The sequence below is a fragment of the Vanacampus margaritifer genome, chromosome 2 (genome assembly GCF_051991255.1).
Source record: "Vanacampus margaritifer isolate UIUO_Vmar chromosome 2, RoL_Vmar_1.0, whole genome shotgun sequence".
NCBI classification, from domain to species: Eukaryota; Metazoa; Chordata; class Actinopteri; order Syngnathiformes; family Syngnathidae; genus Vanacampus; species Vanacampus margaritifer.
Window position 1 is genome coordinate 35897851 of NC_135433.1, and position 17477 is coordinate 35915327.

General features: G+C 40.3%; 1 protein-coding gene across 1 annotated transcript in view; it reads left to right on the forward strand.

Annotated features, from left to right (window-relative positions):
* Positions 1-5231: 5231 nt before the first annotated feature.
* The window catches only part of cdh24b (cadherin 24, type 2b), a 216280-nt gene continuing 204034 nt past the window's right edge, over positions 5232-17477 (forward strand). The window contains exons 1-3 of the mRNA XM_077557222.1: positions 5232-5261; positions 6170-6374; positions 11842-11900. The gene's annotated coding sequence lies outside the window, so the exon portion shown is untranslated. The remainder of the gene's footprint in view (positions 5262-6169; positions 6375-11841; positions 11901-17477) is intronic.

Here is a 17477-nt window from a genome sequence, read left to right on the forward strand (position 1 = left end):
CACAGAAATTAGAGCTCGATGTATCAGGAGCTTTGAAACTGCTTGGATATATATCTATAGATTCTTAAAAAAAAGGTCGTTATAGAATATGAAACTGAACTAAACAGTGTGTAATCCCCAAAAAGCAATTTCTGATTGTTATTCCCAGTCTTTCAGATTTTTCTCATATCTCACATCTCTCATACAGTATATTTTACATTAGACAACATTCCCAGCATCACCAAAACACAAAAAGTACTGTAATTAGTGACGTCCCGAAACGTGGTTGCTGACTCGGAATCGGACTCGGATAAATATGAGGTTATTTTCACAACTTTTTTATTCAATCTGGAGTTACGTGGCAAAGACTAAAGTGAAATTTCCTCCTCGGCCAGTAAGGCCTCTCGTTTTCCCCCCATTCCCCTCTCACAAGTGACCACCAGTCCTCCCCAATGTTTCCTGTGATGGATTGTCACCTCCACCTTCTGTGCTCCCTTCTCCACAACATCCACCAAGGTTAAATCGGAGCAACTGAACATTTTTTGTTTGTTGAAAACATTCACCTTTCATCCAAAAGGCTTCTTCTGTTCTACTTATAATTGGTAGGGTTCTGTTGTTATTTGAAAGAGATGTAAACGGAACGTATATGCCAAACTAATCGTCTGCTTAACAGTGTCATGACATCCGTCCCTCCCAAAATGGTCTCATTTCATGGAAAGAGTGGTCCTAACAAGCTGTTTTGAGACGACGCGAGTGACCGACACATTTTTATGTACAAAAACAGCAACACCCTACTGTGACCGCCCCCAGGGATGGCTGACATCAGAGGCAAATTGATGCCACACCTAATTTAGAACCTATTGAATTAATGGTAAAATGTTTTCATCAAACAATAAAAGTCCAGTTGCCTCGATTTAACCCTTAACATGAGCTGGATGGCTGACAATCTACTCAGACATATTGTAATTCCACACCACTTGTTTTCCTTGATTATAACCTTTCTGACTTTGAAGATTACTGCCCCGAGATATGCCTTCCTGATTCTGACTCACACTCCGATTTTCAATTATTTGGTTTTATTTGTGCAGTTTGTCTCAGCCTTCTTAGTTTTTGTGTTTTTTTTACTTCACGGTTTTCTTTTTCTGATATGCCATCTTGGTTGGCCCACTAAATCACCTTTATCAGGTCATAACATAACATTTTATATTTTGCTGCACAAACCTTTGAGGCAATCATCTCAATCAAATAATTTCTGTGAGAACTTCCTCATGAAAAACCTGCTCTGTCTTTCTCAAGTTTGAAGGTCACCTTTCACGAAACTGCACGTTTCAGCTCCATCCACAGATGTTCAATCGGTGCTTTGGGTCTTGAAGGCCCCATGAACTGTGACTTAGACCAAGCTTTCTGACACCGTCAACACATTTTGCTCCAGAATGTTGTGAGAGCATTGAGATTTTATCATACCTTACTTATACCCCAGAACAGTACAACGTTCTTTTTTTCTGTGCGCACAGTTTTGGGCAAATTTATTGGTTGACAAGCCATACACTCAATTGGGGAATGATGATGATTTAAAGGTGATAAAGCGCAAGTAGCCTACATAAATTTGTCCTCAACAACCAAATTAATATAATTCTTGTTTTTATAAAGTATTTGTCCGAGGCTAGCTAAATTCCTCTTTGGGAATTTTTCGAAGAAAAAAAAATCTCTGAAAGTTTGAATGATTAATTGAAAATGGCACCTGGCAGAACACCCCAAAACTAAATTGCACTGATTTGACCTTGGCTTCCTCAGCCGCTCTGTGTTGGATATCATCCATGCTTTGACAGTCCGAAGGATGTCATCTCTAAAAGACAAACCGACTCTCTTTAAATCCTCGTAATTTAACCGTGCCTACAATAAAAACACATCACCTCAGCAACACAAAGTCATTCCTATTGATTGTTTGTAGCTGATCTAAGAATAAGCAGAGTTAATTATGCATGAGGTAGAACTGACAAGAGTATATAGAGTCTCGGATGCCAGATTGGGACAGATTGTGAATAAAACACATTTTTAAAAGCTTGTGATTACTCACAATTGACACACTTCATTATTAACTCATTCACTGCCAATGACGGCTATAAACGTCAAAAATTCATTTGAACTATTTCTATTAGTTTAACACCCCCCCACTTTTTTGACAAGAGTATGAAAACCTAGAATGTTTTTATTGTACATTAAGAACAGATACAATTTTTTTATTTTTAATTTTTTTCTGGAGAGCTCAGTATTGTTCATTCGGTAATTTTACCGATTTGACATGTCATCATCATTGCTCTCCTTTTTTTTTTATGTGGATGAGTAGGTGTATGTGCGTGTGTGCGTGCGTGCGAGTGTGTGTGTATTCATTAGTTCACCTAAAACCTATCAAAAAATCCCATACCGTTCACCTAAACCGAACACTTCCAGCCAGAGTCGTGAGGCCGTCAGGAGACCCGAGGAAGGACCAAAGAAAAGAAAGGAAAGTGGTATAAAGATATAAAATTTGGGATTAATCGGGAGTTAACTAGTGAAGTCATGCAATTAATTACGATGACAAATTTTAATCGCCTGTTGCCCCTAATTTTTAATATATTTTTTTTAAAGGTTTTTTTTATGAATTAAGGACAGTGAATGAGTTAACGAATCCTTGTAACTTTTATTGGTTATGATTACCCATTTGATAAGCACATTTGTGGTTACATACCATTTTAATTTTGTGACAAACACTGAACATTCTAATGAGTACATCTCCTGTTGTTTTCAGCTGGCGAGTGAATCAATAAAATATTTTTTAATCACTGACCAAAACATTAAATGGGCATAAGTTTGGAAAAGGGCATTTATGTTTTTAGCGTCATCTCCCTGATCGCCCTGACTTGGAAATTTTTACTGTAAACTGACTTTGGACGAGAGGTGAGGTACAACCTGCTCTGGTCTTTGGCTAATTGCAGAAAAGCAATAATAAAGGGTTGATTTTCACTTATAATTAGAGAGAGATTGTGTTTTTATTGTTATTTTTGACAAATGTGACCATCTAGAAACACTTAATTGCTACAATGTTCATGGCTGTAATGTTCACAAATTCTGATTCCAAACCATTTTCTGCTGTTTTACATACTTTACTACAAATTTTAATAGGCACATTTTCTGCCTATGTAAATGATCTGCAAAACTGACAGGTATCACTGTACTTTAGTATCCAATAGAGAATGAGAACTGTGTATAAACATACAGTCCAAAACTATTTGGAAAATAGCAGATTTTTGTGGTTATTCTTGAAAAAAGTTCATTTTTTCCCTACGCCTAAGAGAAAATGTGGTGTGTTCGTCAAGGGAAGATACAAGCTGATAGGCGCGGTCACAGTTAAAACGTCAGGATTTTTTGTACTCATGTGGGCATTGGTGGAGCACGCACAATGTAGAAAATCTTAAAAATTCACATTTTAAACTCTACAATTCACCTTTATAATATACCGATGTCAAAGTTCAGTCAGCATAAAGCATGGAATGCTACTTTATGTGTGGCGACACATTTGAATGAGGTGAACTTTCAAAATAAAAAAACTACACAAATAAAAAATGGTGCTTCTCTGACCTGACTGTAGTTTTCACAAAGTGCTCTTTTCAATAAGGTCAGCTTGTGAATTAGTACTGAGTTGTCACTATCAGCATTTCAGTCTTCATGCTAACATAGCGTATAGGTCAAATATTATGAATTCCAATTTATATTTGTAGCTACCTTGAGTCTTTGCTTCAGTTTCAGTAAATAAAGTCGATGATTATTGTCTGACAATTTTGTTCATTTTAGCCCAAAATAAAAAAAAATAATGCTCACTTTTGACTGATTCTGGCAAATGGGGTGCATTGCATCTTGCTAAGATCTCTTTCTAATATTTCTGTTAACTTATTTAGCTTCGAGAGAAGCTCCAAAATAGTAGAATGTCAGTGAGATGCATGAAAATATAAATGTATATGATTATGCATAAACAACTATTATTGCATGCCTATTCTTTGAGGTTTGTCAGAAATATGTATTATAAATTCGAACCACAAATTACACTGGAAAAATGGGGAGTGATATTTACTTGAAATTTCTGAATTAATAAACCTTTACTGTCAAGGGGTTTGGTGGAGGACCCAAGCAGGGCAAGGAGGCAGAGGTGATGTACAAAAAAGGAATTTAATTATTTAAAACAAAAGCGAACTCAAAATGGCAGTAAAACAAAACGTGGGGAGGACAAGGCAAAAAACTGGCAGCATGACAGGAGAAAAATGACAATGAATCGACGCAGACAGAGGTGAGACAGGAGACTAAATACACACACTAACGACACAACAAGACACACCAGGGGCAAGACACAAGTGGCTGAGGGCACTGATTGGTTGACACGAGGAAGGGCAGGATTACACTTAACAAGACCAAGGGAGACACACAAGGAAAAACAGAACCCAAACATGACATTTACTAGGCTTACTACACATCCCCTACTTTGAAGTCAACTCCTTGGAACCTAACCCACTTTACGGGCTTTGTTTGCCACGTCTTCCTGCACGGATTCTTCCAGGATCCCCCTCATTTCTGTTGTTGCGGCTATCTTGATCCATGTCTCTAAAACAGATCTCCATGATGGATACCTTGAGCATGGCAAAGCAGAAAAAAACAAAATCACAATGAATTGGTGAGTTGGGAGGTCGCGCCAGCATAGCGATGTTGTATATGGCCAGGAACTGTCAGATGCTCAGGGTATTGTGAACAGAAGTATGGTGAAGCGGCCATGAGATGTCGTGCCACAACTCTCACTGTCAAAGATCGAGCGTGAGGTTGAGGAACCAAATGCAGGGAGGTCATAAAGGATTGCACTCAAAAAAGGAAATTTAATCTCAAAAGAAATAAAAGCAAAGTAAACCAGAACATGGAATAAAAAAACACACACACAAAATCAATACAGTAAAAAAAAAAAAAAAAAAACAGAATCAAAATTACAAACACATGGGACAAGACTCAACATGACTTGAACTGGGAACAAACACAAACAGACGTAATGATCAACTAATACAAGCAAACTAACGAGGCACATCTGGACAAGCTGATTGGTAGACTAAAGGGAGGGAGCTGACAAGAGCAGGTGGACACAAAACCCTAACGAGACAGACTTGAAACACAACAAGTCTTCAAACAATTTGGTCATTTTACCATGTAGGAAAATACGATCAAATAGAGCGTATTCCACCACAGCTTCCCCACGCCACAAGACGTTGGTACGTTCTGTGCATGCTCCTTCTTGACGGCAATTTGTCGTCACTTTTAAGATACTAATGGTTGGGGTTAGGAAGAGGCTGAGGTTGTAGTACGGTTGACGTTACAAAACATGTAGTCAACAAGTACTGGCCTGTTAGCTCAGTCAGATAGATGCTCGTCTTCCGACCAGAAGACCCTAGTTTGAGTCTCAGTAACTCCTGTTATGGTTCAGGTTACTGTTTTTGTTGTGCTTCTTACATGGCCGATACGTGTCGCTCAACTACAATACGTGACACTTGGTCGCAATTTGGCTCATGTCAAAGCGACATATGTGGTCGTGTTCTGTTGGAGGAATGTCTCTTGACATGAAACAAAAAAAAAAAAAACAGAAATCATATTCTCACCTCTTCTTGCGCACTGAACCAAGCAATTGCAGCAGGATCTCTTGCAACACGCTGGCTGTTTGTCTTGCCCTTATTGAAGGGGAAGCTTGTAGTTTGTAATTAGAAATTGTTGTGACACCAGTCCTGGTATTGTTCTGACACACCTCGTAAATATTATTATTCCAAATTTAACATTTCAATGTCCTGGATTGACTGTCAACCAGTTCAGGGTGTACCCTGTCTACTGCCCGAAGCCAGCTGGTATAGGCTCCGGCACCCCCGCGAGCGACCCTTGTGAGGAATAAGTGGTTAAGGAAATGGATGGGTGGATCGGATGGAACATTTAATGAGGTGAAAATAGCTTAATAAGTAGAGCAGCAGGATTTCAACATATCACCCAAAAAGGTTTCATTATTAGGACTCATTGTATTATAATAATGAAAAGGTGATGTAGGATTAACATTCTGACGGTTGAGCATCTCATAGTTCACAAGAGTCGCCTCTGTTTAACCCCCCGACACACTTTTTTTTTTTTTTTTTTAAAGAATATGAACGCTCAATTATCAGACGTGCTCGTCGAGAGGAAAGGGGGAAAGAGAGCGAGAGCACGAGCGAGCAAGCGAGTGAGCCCGTGTGTGCGCGCGTCCCTGTTGGTTGGTCTCAGGTTTGCGCGACTGAGAAGAGGATCGAGCGGGGCATACTGACGCGAGCGAAGCAACTTGAGACTATTACACCAAGATCTCGTCCAAGGTAAATTAACGGCCACTTTGTCCAACTAATTGCACGTCGTCTTGTCCATATCAGCATGTTTAGCAGAGGTCAGGCTGACTGAGGATCGGACCCAGTTTCCTCTCGTTAGAAATTCTGGGACTCTCGCCTCTTTCTGTCTGCTCCTATCATCACTCTGTTGGAAATGAATCGTTTTAAATTAAGATGCGGTGCGGATACTTTGTGTAACGTTAACCTATAGTGATTTAATTGCAATTTAATGTATGTTTTTGACGCTGCGTATTTGCGAATTGTCCCAACTCGATGTCACTTTCTATTTAAATGCTTGATCGGTGTGATCGTTTCATTTCAATGAAGGTCAGAATCCAAATAAACTGTTATCCACTGTTAATAGAGACATGCACACATGGCGCACTCGATCTGTTCCATCTTCTTTGGGTTATGTTCTAAAACCGTTCGGCGATGCACAGCCTGCTATATTCGTACGTCGTCGATGTATCAGACATTTATTGATTATAAACGATTACTGTATAACGCACGAGAGGATTGCCACTTTTGGACTGCTTTTACGCGCAAGAGAGGACTCGGAACAGACGGCTTGTCCCCCCCATCTATCCCGCTTGTCTACAAGCAGCCGTCACAGGAAAGCGAGGAACAGCAGCCCACGGACTGACTGACTGTCACACACACCGAACAGCGACACCAGCCCTCCGGGGCCAGAACATTTTTACCTGCTCACCGCCCATATATGCTGTTTCCGCTCGGTTCATCGCGTCTCTAATGAGCTTGATCGGCTACAAAAGCCCCACCGGATTGCCTCCATTTATTATGCGACCCTAGAAGTCGCTGTTAATAAGTACTTCGCCTCATATCTAGAGGATGTGAGCTGCTTGTGTTTGTGCAAAAAAAGCTCATTTGTACGCTCTCCACAAGAGCACCTATTAACGTTTATGTTTGTGGCACCATAGGACTCTATTGAGCCTCTGGGAAATACATTTGCTTGGATTTATGACCTATTTTGTCAGGTTATATCGATTATTGCAGCCCGCCCTGTACTATGTCTTTGTAAGAGCACGAAAAGTGGGTCTGCCACATCTATATATAATTTGTTGATGTTACAGGGGGCACAGAGAGGTTTTGATACACTCAACTCTGAAAGCTGGGTCAATTCTCAAGAGGGAAAGCTGTGCACTGAAAGCCCGTTGTTGAACACATAAAAACTAATGTGGCAAATGAATGTTTTCACATATACATATACATGCATATGAAGGGTCTAAAGCGACTGTAAAGACTCTGATCAGTGCCAGACATGTTTATGTATGTGGAAAGCTCATGTATTATACATCAGCGTTGCATCAGGCTGCGATTGTGTGTCAATGTCATGACTCCGTTTGCTTGTTTTAAGTGTTATGAAGCGAAGCGTGTGGAATGCGTGACTTTTCATGTAGCTTGTACTTCTCTGCTTAGTGTTTTGTTTGTAAAACATTACATGAAAAGTCATATTTTATGCACACTGATTTTTTTCCTGGTGTGTGTCAGCATTCAGTATTTTTTTTAATTTTTTATTTTTACAAATTTAGCCCAACAAGTTCCTGGGGGTACATGAGGGGGGTATTTAAAAAGAGGAGCAGGTCAATTTTAGACACGATCTATATAAGGATATTTATAAGAGAAGCAAAAAATGAGGTGTGGCCAAGAGACCGATGAAACGGACACGCAAAACCTCATTTGAAGTGGACATCTAAGAAAGGATGGAAGCAAGACACATTTTTAAACACAGTCTGGAGGCACAAGTCGAGAATGTAATGACTCCCCCGCCACCCTGACCCCTCGCTTTGAGACGATACTTATATCGTTTGTGCCATCCAAGTTTACGGCTCACTAGCGTAATGGCAGTGACAAGCGCTTCATCATCTGCTTTTATCTGGGCTCTGCAGTTAAACTCCAGCATGCCACTAGGGCATAGTAATCGAATGATTCATTTTTTATTCAGATCTCCATTAGCTGCTGCATTTGGCAGCAACCATTTTTTTTCAGGGCTCCATAACCTCAGAAAATTACAACAACAAAAAATAACACACCGTCTCTCAAATACAGTGGTACCTTGCCACAAAAAAAAAAAAAAAAATTCCATTACCGCAAGCATAAAACAAGTCATCAATTCAACTTCCTTCACAGAACCAACGGAGATAATACCCGATTAAATTCAAACAAAACTCCTTGTGTGTTGTAAAGATACAAACAAGACTAAATTAATTAAAATGTAAATGAGACCACAACATCCCAACTGTTACCGTTATTGATTCTTCATATGCACGTGTCTTGAGACACTTTTAAACATCTTATTCAACATAGGAAATTATTCAGTGATGTACTATTATTGATCATTAAGAATTCTGCCAATTGTGTGGAAACAACTTTTCTTCAGTTTTGGCTGGAATGTGCAGCGGTGCTGCTGATTCCGTGTCAACTACACTTACACATGTCTATGCACAAGATGGTATGACAAGAAACATTATAGCAGGCAATGGCTATGGCTGAAATACGATCTTACGGGGAAAAAAGAATATAAGAACATACAGTGTATCTGTGATGTCAAGAAGAAAGTGAGAGATGTTAGTGTGTGCTTCAAAAAGTTGCTGCCTTGGTTCTAATGTTTTGCCAGGGAAGCAGAAATAGCTACTAAAGACCGTTCTAAGACAAGTAGACGCCTTTCCCATCAGACCCCATCAGTGATTCAGCCTTTATAAAGTTTACTGATCATCATTTGGTATTTGGAAAACCGCTCCTCCCCCAATCGTGGCAAAAGCACACAGAAAATGTGGTGAATGATCAATGAGCCTTTACTTGCCTTTGATTCCGTCCTAACGAGAGTGGGAGAACCCCCAAGATGAGCACCCTTGGGGGCTTTTCTCACCAGACCGAGTGTGTGGCAGCCGATGGACATGCACCATTCATTAGCTGACAATGCCGTGGAATGAATCAGACAGCGTAGCCTCCCAGGAACCGGCAAACAAATTCTGAGTGATCAAGACATGAGCTCTCCCCAAGGGCCAGCGATAACATAATGCTAGTATTCCCTTTGCAATTGATTCATATAGGGAAGGAAATAAGGAATTTCAGAGCCCTTACAATCCCTTCAGTTCCTTCATGATTCCCAGGAACAGCAACATTGTAAAAGCTTTATCGAGCATGCGGCAAAGTGAAAGGCTTGTGACTTGACTGTGACTTTGCGGGGAGCGAATTCTCCGCTATATCTTCTCCAATTACCTACTCAAGGCGAGTGACTGACGAGTGCTTTTTCACCCATACGTGCTGCTCCATTTGAAATTCTCATAGATGTGAAAGATGACGGGGAACGTGTTTCCTAGCCCTCCTTTTTGATGGTGATCAATCAAGGGAGGTGAAGACAGATGATTGCCGATGCTCCCTTGTAAAAGCCGGGAATTCATCAAAGGTCCGCCTAGGCTTCGTTACAAAGCATCAAGCCCGCTGTAGTCCCATGACGCAATAGCTTGGGGTTAGACCGGGACATGGCGACCTCATCCCGAGTTGTGCCGAGACATTTAGACGGACGGTCATTTGGAGGATATGCTTGAACGGAGCAGTGTTTTTCATCCGTGGGGGCCGTTTTCAGATGGTGACGCTGTCGGTCACGGTCGGATTGTTTTCAGTCTGCTTACAATGCGCATGGTGGTTCGCATCTTATCCATGCTTGTAAAGTCATCCATCCATCCATCACCACAAGGGTCACGGGGGGCGCTGGAGCCTATCACAGCTGCCTTCGGGCAGTAGGCGGGGTACACCCTGAACAATCGCACGGGCTTGAAAAGTCATACATATTCAAATGCGTATCTGTTTTTTTTTTCACTGAGGACAAAAGCACATCCTGTATTTGCTACCTGTTGGCGGTCCGTGTTCCAAATATCACTGAATTGGATCGGCGGGAGGCGCATTCAGCTCTGAGTCGGATGGTTATTTGGGTGGCTGAGATGAAGGAGGACTCCAGCGATAAAAGTACAACATCTCCCCTTCACGGGAGACGCTGCTATTGAGAAAGACAGCAGGACGCTCAGGGCGGGATGTTTGTATTCTCAGTGTATTTACAATTTCTTCCTACTGCGTTGAAAATGAGGACCAGAAAGTCGCTTAACGACAGCCCTAGAAAGCTTGTGCCACTTTTGCTCTGGTATGTTTTTGTATTTGCTGACATTGGATGAAGAATAGGATCAGCAAGCCAAAGTGACAATATTATTTTTGATGTCATGTTGATAATGAGCCAGGAATTGAGTGCCACCTTAATGATTACTGCTCTTAACAGTTTTCAGAACCTTATTGGAAATATCTAATTAAGTTTGAGTTCCAGGCTCGCCTAGATTAAATCATCGAGTGGGTTGATTGCATTCTTATCAAATAGTGGGTTTCAGAAACTGCAGTACTATTTTAATGGAATAATTATTTTCTGTAACTTCTGTTATGGTGCTGCCGTGGCCTGGGGGTCTGAGCTTGCTTTGTCGGGCCGAGGTCGACGGCTCCCCTCTTTGTTGGAGGTTCTCATGCATGCCAGATCCACCAAACCAGCATCTAATGAAACTCAAAAGGAATTTCCTTCTCCCACTGGTCGCTGAATCAGTGGAGGTTGGTGTTTGTGGATCTCATTCTGCTTCATCTATCCTTCCTTCCTTCCTTCCTTTAGTCTTTCCTCTGGTCTCTTGCTGTCTCCCTAATCTGTTGGAATTCATCTGGTTTTAATCTGGGGTTGGTGAAAGATTCTGGATTTGTAACTCTATGGGTGGAGGGTTGTGTCTGGTTGGTGTTGGATTTCACTTTGCTTCAACTTTCTTTCCTTTGATCCTTCCTCTTGTCTCCTGACAACTTCACAAAAAAAGAGAGGGATGATGATAACATCTTGACTCGAGAAGGCTGCCGAATGGGGGAAAAAAAAAGACTTTGAATTTGCATCAATTGGATTATGTTATTCGAGCGTTTCCTGTAGAGTAACTGATGAGATGTACAATTTAAGTGAACCAAAACATTTGAAGGAAGATAGGAGGAAGATTTCAAACAAGTTTGACCTTTTTCTTGTTAGTTGACATATATTGTAATTCCCCATGAGATGGCAAACAAATACATTGCGGATGACATATTGATTTAGCTGCTTCAGAGGTACAGCATGTACACTACCTTTTGCAAATTGTCCACTTAGAAGTAGGCCTACTTGGGCAACAAAGCTGAATAATGGGTATGAAACAGCATACAAATTGAAGTATTAGTATATTACATTTGAATATTTTCTGACAAACTTCTCAAATCCACACAGCATCGCACCGCAAAAGAACGAGTCCTGACACGGGCCACTCCAAAAACATGCTAGACCAATAGAACAATAATTTACCGCAATTCAAAAGCAGTTAGGACATAATGTCTTCTTCTTTTTCTCGTAATTACAGTGCATTACTTTTTATATCGTATCCCACTATATTTTCAGGAGAACAGGCCCTGGAGAGTCATCATGGAGTGGGACTGAGGTGTGCAAGTGATGTTCATGTGAGCTTATATTACTTACATTTATATGTATATTTTATGATGATGGAACCCAAGACTACTCATTTTCTGTCCTCTAGCATTTGAAAAGTACATTTTAATGCACACATTTCACCCAAAATGGATGTGCAATTTTAAATTCCCTTAGTCTTGCTTGATTCCAAACACAGACACATGAATTGAAATTTTGTTTATGAAGAGTTTAACATGGCTTTGTGTGCAACAAAGAGTGAACCAATTGACATTCAAGATTTAAAAAAACAAAACAAAACACTGAAATAAGGGCTTAACATCCTTGCACAGCTTTTAGTTACAATTTTTGGTGAGTTTATCACAGTGTTTGTTTTTTGTTTCACATTTATCGTTGCCAGTAATTTTGTGACATGGTATATGCGCTTGAGGAAGGATTTGCTACGTAGGTGTGTGCATGGGCTGGTGGTAATGTTCATCTGCACAGCTGCATGTTATCACATCAGCCACAGATATGTGAGTGTCTGTTTCCGATTTTTGAAAAGAAGCCTCCAGTATTATGCTTCCACCTCTGACATACAAACACCTTAGGAATTCTGTAGATCCTTTTGTAAATGTGCCCACTACACAAAGGTAATTGGCTCATTCCTGTGTTAAATAGCTTCTCCTACAGGACACTGACTTGGCTGGAGTTGTTTCCAGAAGACTGTCTGTCGCGCTGCTTCTCAGGGACTTTGAGACACATTACATACTGAATTACTGTATGACAATGATGAACGGATTCTGGTAGTGCTTACAGCGCAGATCTCCTTTGTAGGGACTGACATGCAAAGTCTGAGAGACTTCATGCCAGTGGCCTAGCATGTTGGGGGAGGCAATCCAGGCAGGAGCATTCTCGTAGGTGGTGTGAGAACAACATTTCTTAAGCAGAAAAGTAAGGACAATTGCTGTCTGATTAAATCCCTATATAAATATGTACACCCTGAAGTGTTTTCACTTGTATGGGAATATATTAAATTTATATATTAAATGAAACTGTAAATTGTTAATTCAGTCAATTTAACCCATCTCGACAGTGTATCAACGCCTCTGTTGTTACTTTGCTGTCGGTGTCTCACGCTATCATAGCAACAGAGACATAAAATCCCCAGCTAGCTTAGTGATAGCTAGGACCATGCTGGCGTATAAGACCATTTACCAGACCAAAATGTCTACAAATCCACCCTGGGTTCTACCATTGGCTTAGAGTATGTAGTGGGATCATGTTGGAAGCGTCTGCCTCAACGTACCACTGTACTAACTCTCCGTTTCAACAGATTTTCAAATAAGTGAAGGTGAGGCTTTGTAAGCGTTTTGGACACCGCATGGTGCAGCAACAAAAGTGAGTGCACTCCTAGGTGAAAATATCTGATCTACACAGGAGGAAGTGGTACAGTGGAACCTCGAGTTACGAACGACCCTTTTTATGAACTTTTCAAGTTACGAACGAAATTTTGGTTGAAAATATGCTTTTAGTTATGTACTGTACATGTTTCGTTATGCAAACCGTCTCAGGTCTCAGCATGGGTGGGGGAACGGATCATACTGTGGGTCTCGTGCATTAGCTGTGTGCGAAACTCATTGCCATAGTTGTACTGATTATTATTATTTTTAACTATTAGGCTTTAAGCGCCCCAAAATCCAAAATGCCTTAAAACAACAGCGGCTGCTTTAATGTTGTTAACGTGTCAAAAAGACATATTTCCCTGGATTGTTTTTTTGTGTCAAAAAAAATAAGAAAAAATAGACAAATGGAAAATGTGAATACGATTTTTATGTTATTTTGGAAGGAGACCCTTTTTCAGTGGAGGATCTGTTGACCTTCTCCCCTCCTCATGTAGAATTAAAGCATAATAAGCACTTATTTGCTGTGATGAAGTATGCCTTAAACTGCACACAATAAAAAGCCACTCTCAAAGGTGCAGTTTTGTTTAGTTTGGGGGGTGGGGGTGGATACCTACTGGTTTTCTGGGTCCCCACCACCTTTCAGAGTGGCCAGAGCTCACCTTTCAGAGTGGTCTTTTATTGTGGGCAGTCTAAGGTACACCTGTGCACTAATCATGGTGTCTAATCAGCATCTTGATATGGCACACCTGTGAGGTGGGAGGGATTATCTCGGCAAAGGAGAAGTGCTCACCATCACAGATCTAGACTGGTTTGTGAACAACATTTGAGAGAAATAGTGATATTGTGTACGTGGAAGAAGTTTTAGATCTTTGAGTTTATCTAATAAAAAATGGGAGCAAAAACAAAAGTGTTGCGTTGATATTTTTGTTGCGTATATTTTCAGAGCGGCTGTTGTTGTGGGTGACAGTGCCTTCCCACTTCTCATTAATGAATACAGTACACAAATTAAATTCCCTTTGATACTCCTCCTAATGCCCCATGTCCGCTACATAATTTAACAGCTATTGTTGCTGTCAGTGCACATTATCATCGGCCATATGCATAATATACTGGCCAAAAACTGGCATATGACACACCATGTAATGGCTGAGATTTCTTTGGCATGACATTAGCCCTGAAGGGCCTAAAAGGCTCAATATTGGAATGGTGCTTCCAAGTCATGCTTCAGGTCCAAGGACTGGTGTAGCGCAAAGGCTTGAGTTGTGGCAGATGCTGACCACCAACATTACGTCACTGTGGTGCCTATTTAGTCGCAGTTGCTTCATAGAGGATATCTAATTAACATATTGTCCAAGTCTTGTAGTACTCTAAAGTCTTATTTTCATGCTCAAGTTGACACAGCAGTTTCATGCTTCTAGACATGGAAGACGTGGTGCATAGCCTCATCAAAATCATCAGCTACACATCCGGCACCATCTGAGACTTTGACTGCTCCTTTCATATCTGTCTGCTTTTAATGTGTACTTCCATCAAACCCACATGTGACTCTTTTAATGCCTGTTTTAACTGAAGCTGCACAGTAACCACACAACACGCAATGGTTGCCTCTTTTTCCCTGCCTCAGGGCAAGGGTTTAGTGTTTAGCTCCAGCTGATGCAGCAGTTCAGAAAAACGAGGCAGGAAAATGGTCAAAATTGCCCGAGCTAGAAAAAGAGAGATGCAGAGATGGATGAATTCTCAGCAAAGATACGGATGTTCACATCTCTGTGTGTAAGAATGAGAAACAGCATGTATAATTCTGTGACAGATCTAAAAACCGTCTTAGTTAGGGTGCATCATAAGATGGATGAAATAGCGAGATCGCTGTATGCTGTACGGGGGCAGACGGATGGAGCTCAAAATGCTTCATCTGTGTGACTCCTGATAGCTGCTGAGTCAAAGTCAGCGACAAGACATTTGAGTCTAGTATCTTTTGAAACCAGTTTTCAATCCCTATAAAAGCCTGCTGGACATGTTGTAAAGTGAAACGATTTAAGAGTCTGTTTTACAACAGATTTGCTGATATCACCGCCAAGCTGATGAAGTGTCAGGACCCCACAGAGAGTTAAAAAAACACAGCAGTAAAAGTAATACTTGTTCGATTTTCTGCCAAATTCTATTGATAAACAACACGATTAATGGTTAGAGCAGTGGTTGTTAGCCTGGGTTCGATTGGACCCCTGGGCTTCGGTGAGTCAGTCTCAGGGGTCTGGCGGAAGTCAAGACGCACACCCTGCTCACATGATTTGTGATGACATGCCTCGCTCGGCCATCATTGGCTGGAGGTCATCACGCTACATTGCTTGGCCTATCTATGCTGCAGGGAATTTGGTGCGCTCAGTAGTCGACTTGCGGCTGTTGTGTTGGTATGTCGTGTGATTTCTTATTATTGCAATCCCTTCCTACTAACTGTGTCAAGCAAAAAAAGAAAGTGGTCGGACAAACATGTGCAATATGAATCCACATGTATAACGGAACATAAGGTGTTCCACAGGGTTCAACTCTGAAGCCTCTGTTGTTTTTTGTATGTGCTGCCCCTGGATTCCATCTTAAGCTTAACAGCAGTGGTTGTTTTAAAGTGCACCATAAATATAGAGTTGAGTTGAGTTGGCATGACGGGAGTCAGCGTCCTAACTGCATGATTTACAATGCCAAGTTGAGCAATTCTAGTCCAGCACAACAAGCTACCTAGCAAAACTAAAGGAACACTTCCATAAACTGCATGGAGATCAGGAATATAAGAACGCACCTTCTGAATTAAAGGGGAAGAGAGCCAGATTCAATAAAAAGTCTGCTCTTCCTGTTCATTTTGTTCTTTAGTAAACCCTATACCAGTATAAATTAATTTTGTTTTTACATATTTATTTTTATTTGTTCGATAAAATATTATTTAAATGAATTACCGATTAAATAAAAATAATAATAATTAAATATTCAAAAAAATGTCAAAATTAATTAAGATAGAAAAATAGAGACAAAGGTAGATGAAAGTTTGTTTTTGAAAATGTCAAAAAAGTGACCATAAAATGCCCAAAAGGGAAGAGGAAAAGCCAAAAACTATTATAAAATGTCCACAAAATTTCCAAAAGTGTTAGAAACATGATATGAATGATGAAAAAGGGCATAAAAAAATAGCCATAAAATGTCCAAAAAAGGAAGAAGAGAAAGAAAATGACAGTGTCCATCAAATTGCCAAAAATGTCAGACATTTAACAGAAAAGCAAAAAAGTTTAAACATTTATGAAAACTGAAACATATAATTTATCCAAAAAGTGACCATAAAATGCCCAAAAGGGAAGAGGAAAAGCAGAAAATTGCTATAAAACGGCTACAAAATTGCCAAAAATGATAGAAAATTGATAGCCATAAAATGTCCACAAAAAAAGAAAGAAGAGAGGCAGAAAATCACAATATGTCCATAAAACTGCCCAAAATGTCAGAAATCTGACAAAGGCAGAAAAGATGTATGAAAAGTGAAGTATGAAAAACGACTACAAAAAAATTATACAAAAAACAGAAGATGAAAGGTAGAAGAAAATGAATTTCAAAGTATTGAATACTGCATCTTTTTCTGTTATGGTATGGTGCGGCTCTAATTAGCTCTTAAATCCTCAGTACATTAGGCTACGGTAACACAAACATGTTTAGTTCTTTACAATGTTCAAATGTTTTGCAGCTCCAGACAGATTTTTGCTTATTAATTTGAGCTAAAATGGCTCTTTTGACAGGAAAGGTCGCTGACATCTGCCCTGGCCTATACCTATGTCTTGAACTAAAAATAAATAACTACAAAATCATATGCTATTATTGAATAACAAATGCACATATGAAATTGGTGAGCTTCTTCACCTCCAACAAGGTTAGAGTCACCTTACCCTGTTAAGAGAACGCGATGTTGCAAATGCACGTGTCCAGGTGTGTGCATCTGTGCATTTTCCAGTCCCTGCAGAGACTCTTCACAGAGGGGCACGCTTCAGAGCATGAAGTTCATCAATATTGAAATTAATGTGTTGTGGTTCAGTTGTCATGCGCGATATTTCAGCCCTGCGATCCACTTGAGGAGGCTTTTTGATGAATGGGCAATTAGTCGCCGAGTCCTCATGCCTGGTGGCTGACTGATCTCTTTTTAATGGCACTCTTCTTTCTTTGATAAAACACAAAATGAATCATCGATACTCCAACCCC